This window comes from Heterocephalus glaber, unplaced genomic scaffold, assembly GCF_053883595.1.
Source record: "Heterocephalus glaber isolate CG9 unplaced genomic scaffold, H.glaber_assembly_v1.0 deba00001504, whole genome shotgun sequence".
NCBI classification, from domain to species: Eukaryota; Metazoa; Chordata; class Mammalia; order Rodentia; family Bathyergidae; genus Heterocephalus; species Heterocephalus glaber.
Window position 1 is genome coordinate 57733231 of NW_028258324.1, and position 26770 is coordinate 57760000.

The 26770-nt window shown below is 36.9% G+C and overlaps 1 protein-coding gene across 27 annotated transcripts in view; it reads left to right on the forward strand.

Moving 5' to 3' along the window:
• The window catches only part of Fxr1 (FMR1 autosomal homolog 1), an 877806-nt gene that overhangs the window by 658788 nt on the left and 192248 nt on the right, over positions 1-26770 (forward strand). The window contains exon 22 of one of the 27 annotated variants that reach the window (XM_087186582.1): positions 3004-3046. The exons of the other annotated variants lie outside the window; for them this stretch is intronic. The gene's annotated coding sequence lies outside the window, so the exon portion shown is untranslated. The remainder of the gene's footprint in view (positions 1-3003; positions 3047-26770) is intronic. 27 annotated transcript variants of the gene reach the window in all.

Here is a 26770-nt window from a genome sequence, read left to right on the forward strand (position 1 = left end):
AAAGAATTTGACCCATTTCTCAAAAATAATGTAGCTGAGTGAGCCAAGGGTTGGATCTATAGCTTCTAATCTGTTCCATTGATCCAAGAGTCTATTTGTATTTTTGCCAACACCATGCTGTTTTTATCATGGTAGCTGTGTAGTATAATTTGAAGTCAAATTGTAATGCCCCCTGGCTGTCATTGCTCAGAATTGCTTTTGCTATTCTAGGTCTCTTTGATTTCCATATGCATATTAGATTTGCTTTACCAAATTCGGTAAGAAATGTTCTTGGTATTTTGATTGGGATTGCATTAAATCTACATAACAGTGTTGAAGCATGGCCATTTTGACTATATTGCTTTAACCTATGCAGGAACAGGGTATATTTTTCCATTTTCTGATGTGTTCTTCAATCTCCTTTGACAAAGTATTATAGTATTCATTGGATCTTATTTTTTCCCCATTCTCCTGCCCTCCCTTCAACCCCTCCATCTCTCCCTATATAAAAAGACTTTCTTTCCACTTTTACATTTTCTCATATTGATTCCCTTTCCTTCTTTCCTTTCCCCTACCCCTCCCACTTCCCCTTCACCTTTGCCCCTTTTCTTCCTATTTCACATTATCATAACTTTTAGTCTTTATTTACACTTTCAGTTTCTCACACTAGAGAAACTATTCAGTATTTACACATGTATGTCCTATTAATATCACCTAAGAGTGTCGCCCCAATGTGCATCCATTTAGATTTAAATGTCTCTAATTTCTCATTTTTATGGCTGAGTAGTATTCCATTTTATTAAAAAAAAAACATTTTCATTATCCACTCTCCAGCTGATGGGCATTTGGGCTACTTCCAAGTTTTAGCTATTACAAATTGTGCTGCTATGAACATGGATGCAATATATCACTATGGTATGATTCTTTTAATTCTTTGGGAAAGATACCCAGCAGGGGAATGGTTGGGTCAAATGGGACTTCCAGTCCTAGTTCTTTGAGGTATCTCCATACTGATTTCCACAGTGGTTGCACCAGTCTACACTCCCACCAGCAGTGGAGCAGAGTTTTTCTTTCCCCAAAGCCCCGCCAGCATTTGTTATTGATTGATTCCATGATAGCAGCCACTCTTTCTAGGGTGAGGTGGAATCTCAGCATTGTTTTCATTTGCATCTCTCAAATGACCAGTGATGTTGAACATTTTTTCATACATTTATTTGTTATTTCTACTTCTTTGTCTGAGAAATGTCTGTTCATTTCAGATGCCCATTTTCGGATTGGGTCTTTAAATTTGGGATGTCTGATTTTTTTCAGTTCTTTATAGATTTGAGATAGTAGACCTTTGTCTGAGGAAAAGCAGGTAAAGATTTTTTCCCACATTGTGGGTTGTCTCTTCAGACTGCTGGTGGTTTCTCTTGCTGTGCAGAAGCTTTTTAATAAGAAGAGATCACACTTGTTGATTGTTTGTACTAGTTCACGGGCAACTGAGGTTTTGTTCATAAAATCTTTTCCTACACCTATGTCTTCAAGAGTTCTACCTAACCTCTGTTCCACCAAGTTCAGCATTTGTTTTAATATTTAGATCTTTAATCCATTTTGATTTTAGTTTAGTGCATGGTGAGAGATATAGGTCTAGTTTTATCTTTGGCAAGTTGAAACCCAATTTTTCCAGCACCATTTATTAAAGAGGCTATCTTTCCTCCAGTGAGGGTGTTTGGCTCCTTTGTCGAAGATGAGATGGCTGAGTGTGTTTGGCATTGTTTCTGCATCTTCTAATCTGTTCCACTGGTCCTCAGGTCTGTTTCTTTGCCAGTACCATGCTGTTTTTATCACAGTACTTTTGTAGTATCGTTGCGGGTTGGGGATTGTGATACCCCCTGCCATGTCTCTGTTACCTAGAACTGCTTTTGCTATTCTGGGTCTCTTCTTGTTCCAAATGAATTTTTGGATTGTTTTCTCAATGTCTGTGAAGTATGCTGCTGCGATTTCAATTGAGATTGCAATGAGTCTATATAGCGGTTTTGGAAGTATGGTCATTTTCACTATGTTGATCCTTCCTACCCAGGAGCAGGGAATGTCTTTCCGTTTTCTGATATCATCTTCAATCTCTCTTTTCAGAGTGCTATAGTTTTCAGAAAAGAGGTCTCTGATTTCTATTCTTAGGTTGATTCCTAGGTATTCCATTTTTTTGCACGCTATTGTGAAAGGAATTTTTTGCCCTATTTCTTTCTCAGTGAGTCTGTTGTTCATGTAGAGGAAAGCTTTTGATATTTGTGTGTTGACCTTGTATCCAGCTACTTGACTGAGTTTGGCTATTAAGTCTAGAAGACTTTTGGTGGAGTTCTTGGGTCATATAGAGTATCATTTCATCTACAAATAATAACAATTTCACTTCTTCATTTCCTATCTTTATTGCTTTTATTACTTTCCTAATTGCTGTGGCTAATGTTTCCAAAACTATATTGAACAAGAGTGGTGATAGTGGACATCCTTGTCTTGTTCTTGATTTTAGTGTGAAGGATTTCAGTTTTTGACCATTTAGTATGATATTGGCTGTTGGTTTTTCATAGATAGCTTTTATCAGATTGAGGTAGAGACCATCTTTTCCAATTTTTTGTAGGGTTTATCATAAATGTATGTTGGATTTTGTCGAATGCTCTTTGTGCATCTATTGAGACAATCATATGGTTTTTGTCCTTGGCTCTATTGTTATAGTGTATTACATTGATTGATTTGTGTATGTTGAACCATCCCTGCATCCTAGGGATGAATCCTAGTTGGTCAGGGTGTATGATCTTCTTGATGATCTTCTGCATTCTATTGGCCAGTATCTTATTAAGGATTTTTGCATTTATGTTCATTAGTGAGATTGTCCTATAGTTCTCTTTTTCTCTTGGGACTTTCTCTGCTTTGGGAATCAAGGTGATGCTTGCTTCCAGGAATGAATTTGGGAGTATTGCTTTCCTTTCAATTTCATGGAAAAGTTTAAACAGTTGTGGCAGTAATTTCTCTCTAACTGTCTTGTAGAATTCAAGAGTGAAGCCATCAGGACCCGGGGTTTTCTTAGTTGGTAAGTTTTAATTATGTTTTCAATTTCATTGATTGATATTGGGTTGTTTAGAATTTTTAGGTCTTCTTCATTCAACTTTGGTAATTCATACATATCTAGGAATCTGTCTATTTCTTCAGTGTTTTCAACCTTATTGGCATATATGTTCTTGAAGTAGGTATTGATGATCCTCTGGATTTCTGCTGGGTCCATTGTAATTTCACCCTTTTCTTTCCTAATTGCATGGATTTGGGCCTTTTCTTTCCTTTTTCTGAAGAGGTTGGCTAAGGGTTTGTCAATTTTGTTGATTCTTTCAAAGAACCAACTCCTGGCTTCATTGATTTTTTATATCAGTCTCTTAGTCTCCATTGCATTGATTTCTGCTCTGATCTTTATAATTTCCTCCCTTGTATGAACTTTGGGTTTGTCCTGTTCTTCTTTTTCTAGAAGCTAGAAGTTCAGCAACAGGTTGTGTAATTGGGCTTGCTCTGTTTTCCTAATATGAGTATTCACTGCTATGAATTTCCCTTGTAAGACTGCTTTCATTGTGTCCCATAGATTCTGATATGTTGTATTGTCATTGTCATTGTCATTTAATTGAAGGAACTGTCTGATTTCTTCTTTAATTTCCTCTGTGATCCTTTGGTTATTTAAAAAGTGTGTTGTTCAATTTCCATGTGTTTATGAAATTCTTGCAGTTTGTTTTGCTCTTTATCTCCAATTTCATCACAGTACGGTCTGATAATATACAAGGGATTACTTCAATTCCTTTGCACTTACTTAAATATGTTCTACAAAAAGTACGTGGTCTATTTTGGAGAACAATCCATGTGCAGCTGAAAAGAATGTGTATTCTGATTTTGTGGAGTGGAACACTGTAAACATCTGTTAAGTTCATTTGTTCAAGACTTTGAATTCTAGTATTTTGTTGCTTATTTTTTGTCTAGTTGATCTATCTATTTGTGACAGCAGGGTACAGCAGTCCCCCACTACTATTGTATTAGTGCTTACTTGATTTTTTCATATCCGTTAGTATTTGCTTTATATAGTTGGGTGCACTAGTGTTTGGTGCATATATTTTTATGATTGTCATCTCTTCCTCTTGGATTGTTCTCTTTACAAGGAAGTAATGTCCTTCTTTGTCTCTCTTAATCAGTGTTGGTTTGAAATCCACTTGATCTGCAAAGAGGATAGCTACTCCTGCTTTTATGCAGGTTCCTGCCACATGGAGTATTGTTTTCCACCCTTTAACTTTCAGTTTATGAGTTTCTTTTTAAATTAGGTGTGTTTCGTCTATGCAGCATATTGTTGGATCTTGCTTCTTGACCCATTCTGCCAGTCTATTACTTTTGATTGGTGAATTGACACCATTAATATTGATGGTTATAACTGATACCAATTGACTTTATCCTTGTCAGGACTTTTTCTTTCTGTTGGATTCTTCCCCTTTGCATTTAATTTCTTGTCCTGCCCAGTGGATTCATTCTGATTGGCTTCTTGGGGTTGTGATCCTCATTGTCTTTTCCTAGGATATTGTCTAAAACTTTTTGGAGTGCTGGTTTGGTATTCATGAATTTCTTGAGGTGCTCTTTGTCATGAAAATATCTCATTTCACCATCAATTTTGAAAGATAGTTTTGCAGGGTACATCAATCTGGGTCGGAGGCTGTTTTCCTTTAGGGCTTGAAATACATCACTCCAAGCTCTTCTTGCCTTGAGGGTTTGTGTTGAGAAGTCTGCTGTGATTCTGATGGGCTTTCCTGTGTATGTGATTTGTTTCTTTTCTCTCACTGCTTGCAGAACTTTGTTCTTCCCTTGGGTTGCTGGAATCTTAACTATTTTATGCCTATGTGTAGATTTTTTTTTTTGATCAAGGCTAGTTGGAGTCCTATATGCCTCCCTTATCTGTATGTCAAGTTCTTTTCCCCTCCTTGGGAAATTTTCTGCCATCACTTCTGTGAACAGTTCTTTTATGCCATCTGCACACCCCTGTTTCTTCATTGACTACGATCAGTCTTATTCTTCTTTGCATCATCTAGCAGCTACTGGATTGATTTCTCATGGTCCATTACTATTTTAAAGAAATTTTTCTTTTCCTTGTCACTAATTGCAATCTTATCTTCTATATCTGAAATTCTGTCCTCACATTGGCTCATTCTGCTGTGTAAACTTTCAATGGAGTTTTTAATCTCCTGAAAATCTGTTTGCATCTGTTTTATGGATTCCATTTGTTTCCTATGTTGGGATTCCATCATGTTCCTCAGGTCCTGTATTTTTTTTTATCTGTGTCCTCTGTAGATTTATTAATCATGTCTTGCACTATGGACAGAATCTCTGCTGTCATCTGAGAAATTATTTCTGATTTCATTTTTTCAGATCCTCTTTTGTTGCCAGTTCAAGGAGTCCAGGTGGTTGACTATCAGATTGTTCCATCTCATTTCCCTTTGGGATTGCTTTAGGTGATCTGGAAATCTTGAGACTTCAGGGTCTTCTCATTTCAATGGGGGGGGGGGGATACTGCTGGCAGCTGCACAGCTCACCTTCTTGGGGCTGGACAGGGCTCTGCTTCTTTGCACTGGGGGTGGTGGTATGGCAGTGCTCTGCACTGGTGTCCTCTGTTCTTTTGTGCTGAGCTATAGTTTTCAATGGAGAGGTCTTTCCCTTCCTTGGTTAGATTAATTGCCAAATCTCTCATGTTTCTTGATGTTATGATGAAAGGTATTGTTTCCCTAATTTCCCTCTCAGTGAGTTTATTATTGGTATACAGGAATGCTATTGATTTTTGAGTGTTGACTTTGCATCCTGCTATACTGCCAAATTTAAACATTAGTTCTAGGAGAATGTTCATGGAATTTTTGGGGTCTTCTATGTAGTAGATAATATCAGCAGCAAATAATGATAATTTAACTTCTTCCTTCCCTATCCCTCTATCCATTTTGTTTCTTTCTCTTGTCCTATTGCTCTGGCTAATATTTCAAGAACTATATTAAATAGAAGTGGTTATAGCAGACGTCCTTGTCTTATTCCTTATTTTAGAGAGAAAGCTTTCACCTTCTCACCATTTCGTATGATGTTGGCCAATGGTTTTTCATAGATGACTTTTATCAGGTTGAACTAAAGGCCTTCTATTCCTATTTTCTTTAGTGTTCTAATCATGAGTGGATGTTAGATTTTGTCAAATGCTTTTTCTGCATCTATTGAGATTATCACGTTAGGGGCTGGGGATTTAACTCAGTGGTTTCACTGCCTGCTGCGCAAGCGCAAGGACCCGAGTTCAATCCCCAGTACCAAAAAAAAAAGAGAGAGAGAGAGATTATCATGTGATTGTTGTCCTTGCTTCTATTTATATGGTGCATTACATTTATTGATTTGGTATGTTGAACCATCCCTGCATCCCTGGAATGAATCCTACTTCATCATGATGCATGATCTTTTTGATGATTTGCTGCATTCTATTTGCCTATATCTTATTGAGGATTTTTGCATCTTTGTTCATTTAAAAGATTGGGCTATTGTCCTCTTTTTTTTGGTTGGGTCCCTTTCTGGTTTTGGAATCAGGGTACTGCTTACTTCCAGGAATGACACTGGGAGTACTGCTTCCCTTTCAATTGCATTAAAGAATTTGAGATGTATGAGCATTTGATCTTCTCTAAAGTTCTTATAGAATTTGGCAGTGAATCTGTTAGGACCTGGGCTTTTCTTAGTTGGCAGTTTTTTAGTTACTTTTTCAATTTCACTGATTGATATTTGCTTATTAAGGATATTTATATCACCTTGGTTCAGCTTTGGTAGAACATACATATCTAGGAATTTATCCATTTCCTCTGAATTTCCCATTTTATTAGAGTACAGATTCTCGAAGTGGTTACTGATAATCTTCTGGATTTCAGCAGACTGTTGTGTTTTCAACTTTTTCATTTCTAAATGCGTAGATTTTAGTCTTTTCTTTACTTATTTTGGTAATATTAGCTAAGGGTTTGTCTTTTTTGTTTATTCTTTCAAAGTACCAACTCTTCATTGATTCTTTGTATTTCTTTTTACTCTTAATTTTATTCATTTCTGCCCTGATGTTTTTCTTGATTCCCAGAGCTCTATCCTTTCTCTTCTCTAGTTGCTGTTTTTCAGGTGCCTCAATTCCAAGTCCTGGAGAGGCTGTATTTTGCTGCTGACCTTTATTTCACCATTTTTAATTTTGAGATAGTAAATTTTTTATGAAACATGTTCAGGCTCAATAATAAAGAAATGGATATTTAAGAAGAAAATGATTCTACCTGTGAAATTAATAATAGCATTAAAAAGTCTAACACTAAACCCAATTCTAGCAAGGAGATAACAGAAAAAATATTGTAAAGAGAGTAACTCAAGTGTTAACATTAATTGTGTATGGTAGTAGATTTATGGCTGATAATTTTCATTGTTTTCCCTTTTAAAAAAAATTCCATTTTGTAAACACAAACATTCATTTACATACATACAAACAGATGGCCTATAACTGATTCACAGGGAATTCTACTTTGGTTATGTCAGAGCAAGAAATCTTCCATTAGCCTTATGTCAAACAAAGACCATGTCCATGCATGACAGTACAGTAGTTTAAAGAACTATGTCCAAAAGCTTTTACAACTTCAAAACAAAAAATGCACTTTGATATAACTATGAGAAAATGAGCCTGAATTAGTTCTGACTCATTAACTCTGTCATCATTTTAAGGTCATTCATGGACTGATTGGTTTTGACAGTATCTGTCAAAACATTAGGAAAGTAAGATAATTATCATATATCATGTATTACATCATCATCGTCATAATTCAGGAAGCAATATAGAGATTGTAAATGAAACTATGGTGTTTTAAAAGGACCAGACCATGAGAAGTTTGGTGCAGGGATATTCATGAGTAGAGGTACAGGATAGAGAACAGAATGATTCACAGGGCTTGTGTTTCTGATCATTTCGAAAGATTCATTTTTAGTTCAGCCAACTATTTAGCAATTTCTCTTTTAGCCAAAAAGAGAACACAGATTCAGCACACTCATATGTAAAGACAATTCGACTGTATGTTCTGTAATTTTTAAAAAATCTTTCATGAAAACTAACTGATGAAGACTTGATTCTTTAGGTGAATTTTGAAAAATGGCATTATCAAAGTTCAGAAGTAATCTGTAAGTAACATAGTGCCATGAAATAAAAAAGTGATCGAAACTAATATATGTAGATCAACGTAAGATCAGAAGAATATAATAAAAGTAAAATAAAACCAAAGCAGATAAAAAAAGGAATGTCTAAACCTGAAAGAAAACTCTCATTTAGTTAACATTTAATCAGTTTAATTCAGAATAGTCACTAAATACTCCCATTTATTTAAAGTAAATAGAACACCTTCTAGCCTATGGTAATTCCCAGTAGTAGCCTTGGCTGCTAAAGCAAGGAATACATCAAATAAACATCCTTCATTCCTAGGGCAACTCCAAATCTGTTTTGGGCTACACAAGACATCTTTATACTGTGGGGAATTATTTTTTGGTTTTTGGTTTGTTTGGTTGGTTGGGTTTTTTGTCTGACATTGCAAATGACAATTCCATTTTTAAAAGCCTAAAATTTGCAATTAAAATCAGGAATACCTTCTTTTCTCCTAGTTTAGAAAACACAGCATTTTAACATTTATTCTTTTCCTCCTAAGATCCTGAAGCTTAATGTTTTATAGTGATAAATGAGGTTACTTTCATCTTTGTTTTGCCAATGAGGTTCCAGCATGACTAGAGCATTCTGCTGAGGAATCTCTTAAATTCCTTATCCACATGAAACCACAGCACTGAGATTTGATATGTACTTTATCACCAATGACATTTTTTCACATATAGGAGCACTTGTGGTTCTTCTTATACTATTTTTGTTTACCATAAGCTGCCTCTTTGCCCTTACCTGTAGGTTCAACTGTGTTTGTGTTCAACCATAAGCAGGGAGCATTAATTATTTCTCATTTATTTAAATTCATCTCATTCCTCAGGAAAGATTTTAGATAGATAACAAGACATTGATGGAGAATCAACATAACATTGCTCTATATCTCTTCCTGCTCCCCCAGCAAATGATCTGCTACTAGGTTCTGGCCCAGCCCCCAGCTCTGGGGTACAGTGCTCACAACTGCCCAGCACCCACTACCTGGATCCTGTCTCATTGGCCCCAAAGACCCTTCATTCCAGCCCACAGGTCCTAGATAACCCAATTTTCTAATGAACCTTTGATCCAACTTCTTTTTATAAATCTCCTTGGCAAAAAATAAATCCAGAAGACAATAAAGGGATATGGTTAATATTCTCAAGAAAGTCATACCAAGTTCCATGTTCAAAGAAGAGTTTCACATTGTTGAATTCATGGAAGGTATAATACTTATAACTCTCTTGCAAGAAATATTTATCAAAAGTTTCCCAGCTTTCTGTTTAATGTCACAACCAAAGGACCAAGCAGAACTTGTTCGTTAAGTCCCACAATGAAGTAATGGATACTGTCACTGTTAATCAAAAATAGCCACAGTGTCTCCCTTTCCTTTGAAGCCCAAAAGACTTAGACTCTGGAGAATGTATATAGCCTGGCCTTGTGAAAAAAAGAAAACAGGGGCCTGAAACCAGTGGGATAGTATGTGAATAGTATGTAATAATGTTTGGTTTTTCTGACAGAGTAGATTAGTCAGATTTTCCCATCTTAAGAATGGTAAGACTCTAAAACATGGATTAATTTTTCTAATATATATCTATTCCCTCAGCTTCCCAAAATAATATTAGCCATTTCTTCAATCTAACTTTGTCGTAAAATATATATAACTAAAATTTGCATTTTTACTACTTTTAAGTAGGCAATTCATTGGTACTAAGTACATTCACAATGTTGTATGACCATCCTAACTACTTTCTAAAATTTTTCCTCTCCTAAATAGGAACTCCGTAATTCCTTAAGCAATAACTCTCCATTTCTCTTTCTCTCCAGTCCTTGGTAATCTTTATTCTTGTGTCTCTGTGGATTTTCCCATTCTATTATTTCACATACATAGAATTATATGGTATTGTTCTATGTCTTCCTTCTTTCATTTAGCATGTTTTCAAGCTTCATCTATATTTTAGCATACATGAGAACTTTGTTTTTTTAAGGCTGGATAATATTCATGTGTATATATCATATTTTGCTTATCTATTGATGGATATTTTCTGGCTATTTTGAATATTGCTATGAGCTTTCACATATGAGTTCTGTTTGTGTTTCTATTTTCAATCCTTTTAGATATAAAGTTAGGGACTAGGGATGGAGTGCTGGATCAGATGGTAGTTCTGTGTTTAGCTCTTTGAGAAATCTTCAACCTTCAGACTGTTTTCCATAACAGTTGTATCACTTTATATTCCCACCAGCAGCAATTTACAATTATTTTAATTTCTCCACATCCTTCTCAACATATTGTTTTCTGGTGTGTGTGTGTGTGTGTGTGTGTGTGTGTGTGAGAGAGAGAGAGAGAGAGAGAGAGAGAGAGAGAGAGATAAGCATTCTACTAGGAATAAAGTAGTATCTCATTACGGTCTTTATTTTCAGTTCTGTGATGGCTAATAATGTTGAACATCTTTTTATAGTCCTATTGATCATTTGTATACCTACTTTGGAGAAATATCAATTTAAAACCCCTTGCCTATTTTTCAGTTGGGTCATTTGTCTTTTTTGTTATTGAGTTGTAAGAGTACTTTATATATTCTGGATATTAAACTGTTAGCAGCTATATTATCGGCAGATCTCCCATTTCATAAGGTTTTTTTTTTTACTTTCTTGATAAAGTTCTTTTGGTCACAAAAGTGTTCAAATTTGATGAAGTTTTATTTATCTATTCTCTTTCTCTCTCTGCTCATGTGTTGTTTTTTTTTCATATCTATGAATCCATTACAAGTCTAAGGTCATGAGGTCCCTATGTTTCCTTTTTCAGAGTTTTAGTTTTTTATATTTAGGTTGTTATTGAAACATTTTTAGTTACATTTTTAATACTGTGTGAAGTAAGGGCTCAACTTCATTCTTTTGCATGTGAAAATCTGGTTGCCAATTCCCATCTGTTGAGAAACTTCTCTCTCTTCATCGAATGAACTTGATACGTATGTTAAAAACTAATCGGCTATAGATGTTTGGGTTTATCTCTGGAATATATTTCTCAGTTCTATTTCACTGAGGTATATATCTGTCCTTATGCCAGCACACACTATATGGACTACCATCATTTTAAATGACAACTTTAAATTTTAAAGTGAATTTTTTGACTGAAAATTGTGAGTACTCCAGTTTTGTTCTTTTTTGTGACTATTAGGTCTATTCGAGACTGCATGCAATTTCATATGACTTTGAGAACTAGTTTTCCTATTTCTTCAAAAATGGTCATTAAATTTTTTTTTTTTTTTGGTACCAGGAATTGAACTCGGGTCCTTGCGCTTGTGAGGCAGGTGGCGGAACCATTGAGCTAAATCCCTGGCCCAGTCACTAAATTTTATGGGAATTATAATAGTGAATCTGCAAACACTGTTAAGTATTATCAATATTTTAACAGTCTTTTTCTGTCCATGGACATGGAATCTCTTTCCCTTTACTTATGTCTTTTTAAATTTCTCTCAGAAATATTTTCTACTCTTCTATAAGATTTTCACTCTTTGATTAAATTTATTCCTTGATCTTTTATTCATTTAGATGCTATTGTAAATAAAATTGCTTTCTTGACGTTTTTCTGGATTGTTAATTGCTCTTGCATAGAAACACAACTCATTCTTGTGTGTTGATATTATACTGTGCAACATTGTTAAATGTATATATTAGCTCTAATAGTTTTCTTGTATGTTCTTTGGAATTTTCTATACAGTAAATCAATGTTATCTTAATACGGATAGTTTTACTTCCTTCTTTGCGATTTGGATGCCTTGTACAAGTAAGTTGCTTAAAGTTGCTATCCTCCTGCCTCAGTCTCCAAGAGTACTGGGATTATAGGCAAGTGCTACCATGCTCAGTTAGCTATGGGTTTTTCATACACACCTTTTATCATGTTGACAAAGTTCCCTTCTATTCCTGGTTTTCTGGCGGGGGAGGGGGGTTTGAAAGAATGTTGGATATCATAATACCTTCATTAAAAAGTAGCTCTTTGTTTGGTCTCTGGTTCTCTTACAGTACTAAAATCTCTGTGTCATTGGTCATCTAACAGAAAGAAAAGTTAATCCTGGCCAGAGGAGAGAAACAGTACTGATTCTGACAAGTATTTTACAGATAGTTTGTGCTGCTGGCCTAGACAACATTGCTTCCTCAGATTGTGATTTGTGCCACGTCTGCCCATGGATCAAGACTATACACCGACTGTGGCCTTGCACTTGAGACTGGTCTTTTCACTCACCAAAAACACGTTAGTTAGTCTCTGATCACAACTCTGCCTATGAGAGTAATATTATCTGCAGTTAATGTGGTATCTCTGTTACTACATTAAGTGACTCATTATCACCACCCATAACTGTGGACGTCCATCGTGATCTACCAAGCCTCTGGTCATCCTCTCACCCTCTCTTGTCACATTCCCCATCTAGAGTTTTCCAGGCATTCCTAGTAACTTGGTTGTTGTGACTCTGGCTTTGAGAGTGTGTCTCCCCAGAGTTCTCAGTATCATCTGTGCACCATTTCCTGCTCTCTTCTGGGCTGATCCAACAGTAAACCCCAGCCTTTTCTAAATTCCATCAAAAACTACTCACTGAGTCATTTGTGTAGAACAGACTACCCTGAAGGTGTGGGGAGATGGTTTGTGTTCACAACCCACTAGGCTATCCGATAGCACTGTTCTTATACTTTCCCTGGCCCTTTGTGCTCAGTGAAGACCCAGTCTCTCACCCTACTTCTGGCTGTCTCCCCTCTACCTTCTACTCTATATTTCCATTGCTCATTTTATTCTGGGAAGAAGTTTGGTTCTTTTTAATCTATTTTAAAGTAGGGTCTAGTATCCCTTTGCATATCAACAGACTCATTCTTGCACTGTGTCTCACTCTTCTTTCTTCCTGCTGGGAGAGGAAAAATAATAATATAGGTGTCCTGGGCTAGGGATTTAGCTCAGTGGTTCTGCCACCTGCCTCGCAAGCACAAGGTCCTGAGTTTGATCCCCGGAACCAAAATAATAATAATAATAATAATAATAATAATAATAATAATAATATGGTATTCTGCCTGCTTTGAGTACAATAGGCTACTTTTTAGGGGGGGGGTTAATTTTTAATGTTTATTAGCACATTTAAACTGTTAACATTCCTTGTGTGGAGTTGATACATATACATAATACATTTTAATTCTTTTTTCATCCACTCCCTGTGTCCTCCTTCATCTCTTGGTCCCCTTCTCTTTTGCAAAAGCTCTATCCCCATACTTCCTGTTATCTATTTTTTTATTTTGTTCTTTATTTATATTTTGGGTATCTAGGCTACTTTCCTTCTTAGAAGAAAGTCTGTAGTTAGCTTGAGTTTATAAATAACAGGTTCTCTCTCTCTCTCTTTCTCTCTTTCCCTCTCAAAACAATTTGAATGGTTTAACCCTTTATGCTGAATATAGATTATCATTTACAGTACTCTAATCCTGTGGTTCCCAAACTGTGTATATAGGTGCCCCAATGCACTGTACTGAATTCTATAGGCTGCTGTGAGATATTTTATATTTATGAAGGAAACACAAGCACTATGTGAACTACTAGCTCTAGGTTACTCATAGTTTTAATATTAAATTATAGCACACTGCTTTTGATTATTTCCTATCTTTTCAAAGCTGAGTTTTCTGTGGATGCTTTGATAAAAAGTAAGTACCATACCTAGAATCCAACTTCAATAGAAAATAAGAATAACAGGAACTGGGCCGGGGATTTACCTCAGTGGTTCTGCCGCCTGCCTCACAAAAGCAAGGTCCAGAGTTCTATCCCGGGTACAAAAAAAAAAAGAATAACAGGAACTAATCTGATTCCAAAGACAGAGGTCTTGCAGTGGCCAACAGCTGCACATATTCCATTAGTAAGTAATTTCAATTATTTGGAAAATATTTTTCTATCAACTTACATATATTTGTATTCTACTATACATTGTTTTTCAAAGGCTATTAATTTGTTCAGACATAAATACTTAATAACACCTTTATTAAAAAAAAGTCAAGTGCCGGGTATGTAGCTCAGTGGTTCAGGTGCCTGCCTCACAAGCAGAAGGACCCAAGTTCGATCCCTGGTACCAAAAAAAAAGTCAAGAATGTTTGGAGAATTCCAGCTTTACACACACATACACACACACACACACACACACACAGAGAGAGATTGATAAAAAAATGCAATGTATGTTTCAATTTTTAAAATATTTATTACAGTACAAGATGCATTGCCATTAATCCTCCTCAAAGTACTCCTCCTGGTTTTTGAACACTTCTTTCTTGTCACCCTCTGAAGCAGTTCTGGAAGTCCTCTTTTATGCATGCATTTATAAGGCATGATCAAAAATTCAGTGAATTCTGTTACCAGGTGTCATCCAGTAGAAAGACAGGCTCATAAAAACATGCAGTGTAGGCCAGGGATTTAGCTCAGTGGTACTCCCTCCTGCCTCACAAGCTCAAGGTCCCGAGTTCAATCCTTGGTACAAAAAAAAAAAAAAATAACAACAAAAATAAAACCATGCAATGTGTCTCCATACATCTATTCACTGGGTCTGGCACTTTCCCACATTCAAAATGGCCATGAAGTTAAAGGTTTTGAATTGATTCAGGATACTAAGGCAGCCACAACAGCACAACTAAATATAGTCACAAAAAAAGGACTTCTAGAACTGCTTCAAAAAGTGACAAGAATGATGGCATAAGTGTGTTTGAAGCAAGGGGAGGTATAGAAGGGAAATTAATGGCAATATGTCTTTTAGTGTAATAAATTTTTTAATTTAAATATTTACATCATTTTCAATCACACGGTGTATATACTTGAAAATATTTAAAAGGTTTTGTCATAGTCATTTGTGCTGCTATCAAAAAATGCATGAGGTAGAATAGTTTATAATTTATAAATAATGGAAATGTATTGCTCACAGTTCTGGCAGTGACACCAAGATCAAGACACCAGCATGCTGCATCTGGTGCAGGCCTGGTCACTGTTTCCAAGACAGCACCCTGTTGATGCAGCTTCCAAAAGGAAGGAATGCTGTGTCCTCATATGGTAGAAGGAGAAAGGGCAAATGGCAGGCAAAGGCACACCTCATTTATAAAGGTGCTGATCTCCTTCATGGGATCTCTGCTTTCATGGCTCACACACCTCCCAAAGGCTGCACTTCTTGAAATGATCAGTTAAGTTTCAACATACCAATTTTGGAGAAGATACAAGCATTCAAACCATTAGCATATATAAATCAGGAAATGTGGGGGAGAAAGTCAAACCCTGATTAATAAAGCTGTTTAATAAAGCAGGATATTCTTAGATAAACATTCTGTTGAAAAATCTTATTTCAGTCCTTATTCTGAAAACGTAACCAAAAACATGTTGGCCAGTTGTTTTTCTTGGTTGGTACAATTTACTAAGCATAATTTTATTTTCTTTTGGTAATTAAGTAACTTAATAAAAGTTAAATCTTTTGCCCAAGGTTCCAGCCATAATGGGTGTCAGAACTAACACTTGAAACTAGACATTGAGGCTCAAGCACTTGTATGCTGAGCCCCTCTCATTAGCATCAGGCTCTTTGGTCTAATCAGCTGTTATTTTAGAACCACAAGTGTTAAAGGTATTAAACACTGGCTTGAATATTACCTGATTAAAGAAAATCCCCTGGAAATCAAAATTTTTTTAGAATGCTAGTGGAATTATGGGGAAAAAAAATAATTGGACTAGAAACCAGAAGCCTTAGGTTTGAGTTCCAGATCTACCATTTCCTGGCGTTTAAGCCTTTCTGATCTCATTACTTTCCTATAAAATGGATTATTGTTAGGGGCAAATGAGATAATGGATTAAAGACCACCTCTGCACACTGTGAATATTGAGCATTGATATCATTTATTCTTGCTGTTTGGCTCTTTCTCCTAGAAGTGGAGTGTAGAAGGAAAAATAATAAACTGGAGATTCAAACTGCATGACTCTACACTCTGTAATGGTTATTCACACATATCTCGCCTGGTCTATTTTCTGAGTCCTTGTTCCTTCAGCCCCTGACACCATCATTAATTTCAGATATTTTCATTTGCTAAAGAATAATGACTCATTTAGAATTTTTTAAACAATCAGTAAAAGTATAACTGGGTTAACCCAACCAATATGTTTCTAAACATATATACCAAGCCAATCATTCCCAAAGTGTTATTTGAGGAATAGTAATTATATGAAAGAATCAATAAGGATCAATAACATTAGAAAACATCACATATTTCATTCCATCTTAAAAAGTCAATGTTCATAGACAAATAAATAGGCTCTGAAAAAATCACATAAGAAAAGTTTGTATAACTTAGTATAACTCGGCATTTCCAAATTCACTGACTCTCAAATCCTTTTTTGCCTACATGTTACATATACTGTTTCAAGAGTATAGGCTCTGGATTTAAACTACTAGGTTCAAATTATGCCAAGTTCAACTATTTAACCATGATATTTCTCCAATCCTCATTTCCCTCATCCATAAATGGAAACAATACTAGCCAAACTTTGAACACTTGTGGGCATTGGAGAAAAACATGCATGTAAAGCACATATTAAGTGCTCAACAAATTTAGCTAATGTTATTGATATTCCTCAAAATTAGTGCCTATAATATAAATAATCAGACAAGAGCATAAAAATGCATGCATAAGTAATTACTGACATTTCACTGAAAACACAAAAGATATTGCAGTGTTTCCAGGTCGCACATGTCTACGGAAATGGAGATTATTCACAATCTTGGCAATTTGGAGTTTTCATTCAGTTAAGAAGGACCAGGCAGCTGTTACGGGCTGTGCAGGGATGTGTGGATGTCTCTAGATGTTTGCGGGTGCACAGATGAGCCATGAAACGATAAAGGGAAAGCTAGTGTTCAAAGACAGATAAAGGAAGGGCAGGGGGAAAAGGAAACATGGATTGGTGCCGCTTTTCTGACTCCAATCAATGGAAGGGAAACATCTATCGTTCTATTAATTTAGCCTCTTTTTTCAGCTCAGAGAGAGAAAAGGTATTCTTAGAGGTACTGTTTCCCATAAAAAAGATAAATCATATTCTCCTTAAAAGAGAAAGTGGAAAATCATGTAGAAAAACAGTTTTTATAAATGTGGGATTAGGTGAGATCACAAAAGAGAACCATACAGAGTAAATACAATGGGCTTTATTCAGATTGCTGAGTAAGAAAATTCCCAAGGAGACATTAGACAACTAATACTGCCATTGTTCATATATTTGTATAGCTACACAGCAAAGTATTTTACATACTACAGAACTTTAATTGTGGAAACATCACTTCAATGTAATTAGTAACAATTTCATCACATTTACAGAATAAGACAATGGAAGATTTTATCAATATTAATGTACCATTGGAAAATAAATAATCGCACTTTAATGATCAAATAGAGTTTTATGTAAAAAGGAATGAAGTGCTAGATATTCTACACTGTACTTTGGCCACATGCTTTCTTACAATTAAGCTGACTCTTCAATGTGTGAGTTATACAGTGTATAGGCTTGTATGGCTCATTAAGAAATCTTTATGCAACAGAGTTACATAAGTAGGCTGTCTAATGTATTATTCCTCATTGTAAAAATGTTTGTCTTTCGTGGGTGTGGTAATGTGCATTTGATTCATTTGTTCATGTCTCACTGAGGATGATTTATCAATGTCAGTGATTCTTATATATCTGAGAGCAATTAATGTTATTTCAAGTTCATTAATATGGCAGACCCACTAAAGGTATCCAGGAAAACATTGCTTCTTCTATGATTAAGATTGCTTACTTTATGAATGATTTGCTAAAAACTCAATCACAAAGAGTTTATGGTATTTTTGTGGGAAAATTGGAAAAACATGACAGGTACACAAAAACTTTCTTCCCGTTCAAATGTTACAATTATACAAAATTAGCTAGCAGAGCCAAGAAAAACATGTACACCTGATCTCTGCTTTTTCTCCTCTCTTGAATGCAATAGCAGTTTATGTTTTGTTTTACCATTACAGAAACATAAATTAAAAATTACTATTTATTGTGCAAATTAAAGTATGTGATTTTAGCTATGACATCTTTCTGAATTCATTAGAATTATTCAATGTCATGCTATCCTCTGATAATCTTCCTTTTCATCAGATGTGTCTTAAAACTTTGCTCTTGAAAAGTAGGGTAATGAAGCTGGCTCTTTCAGCCAACTCCTCTGGCTGCTCTGTCTCACCAATATGAGGGAAGGGACAAACAAGCAGAAAAAAAGTCTTTCCTGGCGGGACAGGCCAGGGTGTAGGAAATGGCACTTTTGATAGGCCCATGCTCACATAGAAAGAAATTGGATTTGATGATTACAATGTGAGGCGACAGTGCTCATGTTAATATTTTTTTTTTGGCAGTTGTTTTATGTAGTCTGCCATAGATGTATATTTATACCTATTTGATTGGCACTTTTAAAAATGTGTTCTTGTGTATCTAAATGTACTGGTAAACTTAATAAAAAATGTGTTCTTATTGCAAACTACTGATCATCATGTACTTTTGCTAGTGTTGAAGAGATAAACAATTTCTCTAACTAAAAAAGATCAGTATATTTTATATCCTGGTCTTCTTTTCTTAACTCTTCGTTCTATTCATCTCATCTCATCTCTCTTATCTCTCTTCTCCTCTCTCCTCCCTCTCCCCTCCCTTCCTCTATTCTCTTTCTCTCTCTCTCCTCTCTCTCTTCTCTTTTCTCCTCCTCTCTCTCTCCTCTTTTCTCCCTCTCTCCTCTCTTCATATGTGTTGTTAATTTCTTGTTGTTTAAAAACTTACAAAGCATTTCTGGCTTGGGGAAAGATGGCTCCATGCAGACATCAAAGCGTATCACTCCTAATTTCCAAGGCAATTGCATTTATCTGTAGACAAATACATAGAAGTTGAGTTCTTTTAATGTAAGAAAAAAATTAAGGCATAAAATCATTCAAATGCTGTACAGGGCCCTTGTGGCACTGTGTTCCTTGTTGCTGCAACATATGAATACTGAACTCCTCAGAGCCCTCATTTACTTGAGCGTACCCTGTAAGAATTCATGCCAAAGAGAGGAGAGAAAGTTGGCAGCTAGAGGACTGGATGCCAAATGGTTCCTCACTGGCAGTGGCATCTGGAGGGGAGGTTGGCCTGCCTCTGGGACTCCTGGCCAACAGCACTGTTGTCTCTACAGATGACTGTATCTCTTGAGGAGTCCAACAACTGTGTGTGAGTGTGTGTGTGTGTGTGTGTGTGTGAGTGTGTGTGTTTTGGTAAGCTATTATTTCTGGGGCAAAGATTTCCATGGCATTTTTGCATCTGTTGGCACCAGTTCTACATTTGGCTTCCTCCATTCCCACCCACTGCTACTTCTTAGTTTTCTGATCAAAAACATTGCATATAAATGGAAATATATTAAAGGAGGAAAATGTCCTTCTAAAGATTTTTTTAATCCAAGAGCTTATATGGATGTGGCATTAACCTTATTTTAGATCGACCATCTTCCTTTCCAGAAGCTATAAATAATGTGAAGATTCTAATATCATTGCAAAAGTTCTCTTGATCCTTTAGCTAGAACCTAATTGTAGAACTATCAAAAGTTACTGTAATTATCAGAAATATAATGAAACATTAAGAAAGTCAAGTTACTCTTCAAAGCTTTTCAGAGAAACAAAACTATTTCATAACTTTATAGAATATATTTACTGAAATATGACAGCAGAAATTGCCCCCACATCCAACCAACTGGATGCCGAGTTCCTTATTGTGCAGGGCTATGTCCCCTTAACCTCAAAAGTTATTTGAGGGAATTCCCACACTGTTTCAATTGTCAACTGACATCTACTGGATGGTTCCTTTGTACAAAATGCCGGGGTCTACAAAGTGACTAAGATATCTCCTTCAAAGAATTTGGAATCTTTTTTTTTTCTTTTTGTTATTAAGGAAATTAAGAAGAGTTGTAAATAAATCATGAGAATACCGGGAATAAGAAATAAAACCTAAATAGAGGTCCAAATTACCATATGGCATATGCCAGAAATATGCCAACAAGGGAATGAATGCCATTTTTATGTATATCTTATGGACATATTCCATTTGAGCTCAGTTTTAAAGGCAGAAAGGCCCATGGAGATTTTGGAGGTATGATCTAAAATCTCTCTTCAATATTTGATTGATGAGAAAACAAATTTGTTCATGGTCACACAGTAACTAGAACACAGGTCTAGTTCTCCCTCAGTACTAGTCCTCATGAGTTTAGCGCTATGACATATTTAAGATGAAATGTGCAGAGAAATCTTTTTAAATGCTATGGTGTAATTTTACACAATATTCATGAACACTGAATCAAGATTAGAGTCACTGTCATATAACTGAGGAATAGAATGAAGTTGCCGCAATTACAGAAAATTCTGTTTGGCTAGAGTAGTGTTATAGCTTGTTTCTAGTTGTCCCCCCAAAGCCTTGTGCACTCATAGGTGGCTTTTTCAGATGTGGCTGAATCTAGAGTATGTGATTGATTCGTGGTACATTCCTAGGATTGAGGGTGCTAGAATTAAGGATGAGTGATCACAGATTGGTTTGGCACCACCCTAATCTCAGCAGCCTGGATACAATATAAGGAACAGAAAGAGGCTTGTCTTGACCCTTGCATGCTTGCTTTGCTACTTTCTGCCCACCATGAACTGTTCGTCCGTTGCAATGTCTGTGTTCCATGCCAACCTGCCTTATAGCCAGCTGATTATGGACTGAAACCTGTATGAACTGTGAGACAGATAAACCTTTCCTCCTTTAACTCTGGGTGGTGGGTCTTTTGTCTCAGCAATGAGAAAAATAACTAAGACAGAACCCTACCAAGAGTAGGGTCGTTGCTGTGACTGTACCTAACCACATGGTTTAGGAACCTTTGGAGCTGGCTTACAGGAAAGGGAAGAGTTAGAAAAGATTTGGAGATGCTGGCTGAAAAAGTAGAGCTGGAATCCCTTAGACTGTACTTGATGGGAGATTCAGGTCAGATCTCAGTAAACCAGAATACTGATAGAAAAGTTGCTGGCAAAGACCAGGCTCGGGAGGTTTCTGTTGGGAAGAAGAACTGCATTGGCTTTGGACTCCAGACAATGTGTGTTATGCCTTGGCAGAAAGTTTGACTGCATTTTTCTTGTGTCCAGAGACTCTGCCTGAGACTGAGATTAAGGGTTACAGACTAATTAATCTTGCCAAGGAAATTTCAAAACAGTCTAATGTTGAGGCCATGGCATGGCTACTATTGGGGGCTTTTAGCCAGATTTATGTTAAGAGTCAAGAACAAAGAGCCCAGCAAAATTATTCAAACCGTTGTGAGATTGGCCAGAAAGGAAGCTCCATTAAATTGTGGCCTGCAAAGATGGAATAGAAGGAAAATTGATTGCTGAAGACTAGCAAGAAAAAGCCAAGTATTTCAGAAGAAGACAACAGAAAAGATGGCCTGAGAACATCACAGGAACCAGCAGGACTCCAGACTTTGGAGCCTCACAGTTGCAAAGGTGAAAGACTGCTTTGAGAAGAGAGCCCCAGAGCACCATGTTTCAGAATGGCAGTGGCCTAAGAAATTTGTTCCTCAGGATTTGGTTCAGAGTGCTCAATAATACAGGCACTGACACCTACAGCCAAGAGAGAAGGAAGCCTGGCTACTGCTCCAGCTGGCAGCAGATGTTGGCATCATCCACATGGTGCTGGTTTTAGGTGCACACAGAATGTAAAAGTTGTGGGGTCAGGAAGGCTTCCACCCAGATTTCACAAGAAGGCCTGGGAGGCTAGGCAGGGTGCTCCTGAAAGGACAGTGTGTGAAGCTGTGAATATGAACCCAAAAGTGCAGTGAAAACTCCCGAAGGTTGAAGAAGCCACAGATTGCCTCAGATGCTGGACATGGAACTACAATACTTAATGTTTGCCCTGCTGGGTTTTGGATTTGCTTTGTTCCCATTCCTTTCTATTCCCCTATTTGTACATTTTGGAATGGTAATGTCTGTGTTGTGCCATTAAGTGTTGGAAGTATTTAACTTTCTTTTCATTCATATAGGGGCTCATAGCTAAGAGTCTGCCTGAATCTCAGAAGAGACTGGACTTGGACTTTTCAGCAGTGCTGAAACTGTTAGGATTTTGGCAACTCTTGGAGATGGGCTAAATGCCTTTTGCATAAAGAGATATGCATACGTCTTTGAGGGGCCAGAGGTGGAATGTTATGGTTTCTGTCTAGATTTCACCCTAAAACCTCATACAATCATAGGTAGCTTTTTCAGCAGTGGCTGAATGTAGAGTTTGTGATTGATTACTGGTATAATGCTAGGATTAAGGGTGCTAGGATTAAGGGTGGGTGGTTACTAAATCAGCCCACTGATTGATTTGACACTGATAACATGGATACAATATAAGGGACAGAAAGAGCCTTGTCTCTTGCTTGCTTTGCTACCTTCTGCCCACAATGAACTGTTTGTTCTCTGTGATACCTGTCTGCCACGCCATCCTGCCTTGGAGGTAGCCAACTATGGACTGAAACTTCTACAGACTGTGAACTAAATAAACCTTTGTTCCTTTAATGTTGAGTGTTGGATGTTTTGTCTCAGCAATGAGAAAAGTAAGACAAGTAGATAGGGCAGGACTCCTAGAAATGTGCTATTGGCTGTGCAAAGAGCATCTCCTACTATTTTGCTTTCTCACTGTGGCCCATAAAACATCTCCACATGTCTAGAAGCTTATGTGACCACAGTGTCACCTCCATCCTCTGTGTGACTACTGTCATCAAAAGTGACTCCCACTCAGATTCACCACTTAAATGTCACCATCAGTAATTTGTGATCTGCTGGAAAGACTAAGGGCTATATGGTCTGAAGTAAGGTGTTATGAGTATTCAAATAGTCACATCAAATATGTGTGTACTTGCCAGGGATTTAGCTCAGTGGTTCCACCGCCTGCCTCGCAAGTTCAAGAACCTGAGTTCGATCCCCGGTACAAAAAAAAAAAAAAAGAATATATGTGTATTCAAATATACACATCATTTGTATATACTAAAGATGGTATTGTCTTATTGGACACTCACTATATTTTAAAACCCCTTCAATTTGGTAGAGGACAAATTTAAGATTTGTTTTATAAATTAAGCTAGGTAATAAATATATGGTGAAGAGGAAGCATGTTTAACTTGATAATCAAGACCCCAAATCAATTAAAAGACCCCAAAGGAGCAAGATGTTGTGATGCACACTTGTAACCCCAGCACTCTGGGAGGCTGAAGCAGGAGTATCACAAGTTCAAGCCCAACCTGGGCAATTTAAAGAGACTTTGTCTCAAAATAAAGAATAAGAAGAGCTGAGGATGCAAGGACTCCCTAGACCAGGAAAACTTTTGTATAGTTTAAACAAATTAACAGATCTAGCTTGTGTGATAGTACATGAGAAGGTGGAAATAGGAGGATAACTGGAACCCATGAGTTTGAGAGCAGCCTGGAGACCCCTCTCAGATGAGGAAGAGAGGAGGGGGAAGAAAGACAGAAAGAAAGAGAGAGAGCAAGAAAGAAAGAAAGAGAAAAGAGAAGAAAGAAAGAAAGAAAGAAAGAAAGAAAGAAAGAAAGAAAGAAAGAAAGAAAGAAAGAAAGAAAGAAAGAAAGAAAGAGAAGGGAAAAAGGAGGGAAGGAACAGGAGGAGAAGGAAAAGGGGGGAGGAAGGGGAAGGAGAGAAGGGAGCATAAGAAGAAGGGAGGGAAGGAAGAAAGGGGAATAAGCAGATCTAAAGGAAAAACAGAAAACTGGTCATCAGGGAGGAGTGCATGTTGCAGTATGCATCTTATAATCATCCTCAGAAAGAGTAGCCTGGCCCCAAGGATTCTTTATTTTCTGTGTTCTGATGTTAGAACATCTGAGGCCTGGCTAACACTGGAGAATCCTCCCACATCAAGGCTAATTCCCATAGGTACCAAGCAACTCACCTGTGAGACTCTTTCATATGCAAACCAACTGCTTCAACCCCCCCCACACACACACCTGTTTTATTTCAAATCTACTTTCCAGGTCATTATTCACCTACCCTAATCACCTCAGGGCCCTGCCCCAGACTTCTGGAGGCAGCCCCTAAACCCCAGAGCCCACAGAAATTATTCAAAGTAGCCAGTCTTAAAGTGGTTACCCTCCCTCTCTCATGGAAACAACAATAAAGTCTCTTGCCAAGCTTTTCCCTCGCTATCTCTGCCTCCTGACCAATGCTGGTGCTTTTCCCTGCCTCCTGTTTCTAGGGATCTGTACATACAAGTTCTTCCTGAGTGCCACTCACTTCTGGGTTTGCAGATCTTTCCACACCTGATTAAAATAAACTTTGGGCACGTGTTTTATCTCATCCTTTTTATTTTGCCTGGTTTGTATTGATTTATTTCAATTGGCATATAATAACGGTATTTATTTATGGGGTACAATATGATCCTTCAATATTTATATACAATGTGTAGTAATCATAGTAGAGTAATTAACATTTGTCACTCTTTAAATATTAATCAATTCTTTGTGTTGGGAAACTTTGAACTCGTCTCTTCTAGCTCTTTATCAAATATGAAATAAATTCTTGGGGGCAATAGTCATCTGGGTACATTTTAAATTGTCACCAAAGGCTATTCTTTCAGGGATCATTTCTATAGTTGGTTAAATTGTCACCGATCTCACCCCACTGCCAGTGAGCTAACACATTTCTAACTAGCCTGAGATCTTTCATCAAGCTAAACACACAATGATCTCCTCTTGCTTCCTTTTCGTTCTTAGAAAATAATATGCTCTAATACGACATCCAGGTGCCATGTCTATAGGAACAGAATATTCTGGAACCATCCTATGGTATTTCTCAGTAACCAATTAATAAGAGATTTCTAGGTTTCTACAACAGTCTTGTGGGCTTACTAGTGTAAGTCCATTCTTGAAAGATCTGTTTGTGATCAGGTAGACATCAGGCTCCTGAGCCTTTATGGTGAGAGTCATGATATAGCATCCTGAACCCCAAAAGGTGGTCCTCAGGTCAGTAACACCAGCATCGCCAGATAGCCTGGTAGAAATGCACAACAGACCTATTGAATCAGAATTTATATTGTAACAAGATCCTAAGTGATTTATACTACATATTCCACGTATTTCTAAACTTTGAAACTTGAGTAGGGACAAGCAAAGTTTTTCTGAAAAGGACCAAACAGTAAATATCTTAGGTTTTGTGGGACATATGGCCTTTGATGCAATAATTCAACTTGGCCATTTTAGCACAAAAGCAACCATAGACAAAATGGGAACAAATAAAGGGCTGGGGGTTTAGCTTAGTGTCACCACGTCTGCCTCCCAAGTGCAAGATCCTGAGTTCAATTCCCAGTACCAATTTTAAAAAATGTGGGGAAAAATAAGCATGACTGTGCCCCAATAAACTTTATTTATGGATGCTGAAATTGGATTTCATAAAATTTTCACGTGTCACAAAATATATTTTGTTCAATCACTTAAAAATGTAAAAACCATTGTTATTTTTGCAAGGCCTTACAAAAATGCATGACAGGCCAGATTATCCTACCAGCCATAGTGTACCCTCGCATGCTCTATAGTTGAGACCATGGAGAACTCAGGGTCAAGTCACCCTATGAAGCCAGCCATTCCTTGTTGACCCACCCCAAAATCCCATATGCCAATTTAGAATTTTCCTCTTTAAATTTTCAGAGATAGAGCCTTTTCTTTGTTTTGAGCAAAGTGCGCAAGGACAATTCAATACCTTTAAGTAATTAAAAACTTAAAGTAAAGCACTAGAGAAATTCTAGAACATAGATGTAGAAATTGACAGAGTGAACCAACTCCCTAATAGAACTGTGACACCAGTTGCAATATCAGTGTTCCAGTCAAATGGGCAATTTCCATTTCACTTGTCCCATGTGTCATGTGGCCATGAGCAGCAGTGAGTAAATGGTAGACCAATGAACTCTACAGTGACCATGCACCAAGGATGAGCAAAGCTTGTATAACAAAGAACAGAAAGAGATGAGCATGGAGCACCGATTACTTGATTTGTGATCTATGTTTCTGTGTGCCAAATGGCAGGCATATCCAGGTCTCTCGACTTCCTGTGACCATTTGTGCAGCAGACTTTTGACCTGGAAAAGGCAACCTTTCAGCTCTGCCACCATCTCATTCACCCATCAGCCACAGAAGTATTCTGGCCACCAACACTGGGTTAAATTTTCCCGGTCAAATTAGGCAACTGACCCTGCATTCTAATTAGTGATATGAGTTGAATTTACAATGTCATTCTTACTATTTGAATTGTTAGATTCTTTTTCTCCCTAACTGGCTTAACTAGTCCCCAGAAAATATTTCAACCAGATACTTTAAGGAACAACTTCAGATAACTATAAAGCTCCCATATGTAATGTTCTTACGTTTCTAGACATCCATTTCATATTAATAGTTCTATAACCTGAATAAACTTTTATTTTTTCACCATTGTTACATAAACTTCTAATTTTATGTATTTATCCTTAGTTCTAAAGTCTAGAATGAAAATATTTCATGGTAGGTCCTGCTATTTGTATTTT